The sequence below is a fragment of the Myotis brandtii genome, unplaced genomic scaffold (genome assembly GCF_000412655.1).
Source record: "Myotis brandtii unplaced genomic scaffold, ASM41265v1 scaffold579, whole genome shotgun sequence".
In the NCBI taxonomy this organism is placed as follows: Eukaryota; Metazoa; Chordata; class Mammalia; order Chiroptera; family Vespertilionidae; genus Myotis; species Myotis brandtii.
The window spans coordinates 1080159-1080513 of record NW_005370171.1 but is presented as its reverse complement, the minus strand read 5'-3'; the positions used below and the strand labels follow the sequence as shown (position 1 = coordinate 1080513).

Below are 355 nucleotides of genomic sequence, written 5' to 3'. Positions count from 1 at the left end.
CGCTGGGCCTCTGCGGGCAGGTGGCTTCCCCTCGCTGAGCAGCGCCCCCCATAGAAGTGGGCGCATGGAATGGTGCCTCTCAGAGCAGGCGGGGCGTTCTGGGGCTCAACAGGGAGGGGCGGGGGAGCCCGCTGGCCGGCTTGCACCTGCAGCCCCTAGTTGTACAGATGAGGAAACTGAGGCCCAGAGGTGCCGGGAAAGCCTTGGCCTCAAGTTCACACAGCAAGTCAGCCCTGCTTCCGCTCGCACTGGGGGATCCCGCCCCTGCCAGCCCACCCCACCCTTGCCCTGGCCTTGCAGATACCGAGTGGTGGTGGAGGGGGAACGCGGGAACCGGCCCCACATCTACTGCCTG

The 355-nt window shown here is 67.6% G+C and overlaps 1 protein-coding gene across 1 annotated transcript in view; it reads left to right on the top strand.

The window, feature by feature from the left end:
- TNRC18 (trinucleotide repeat containing 18) overlaps positions 1 to 355 on the top strand; it is a 27510-nt gene that overhangs the window by 26288 nt on the left and 867 nt on the right. The gene's annotated exons all lie outside the window — the stretch shown is intronic.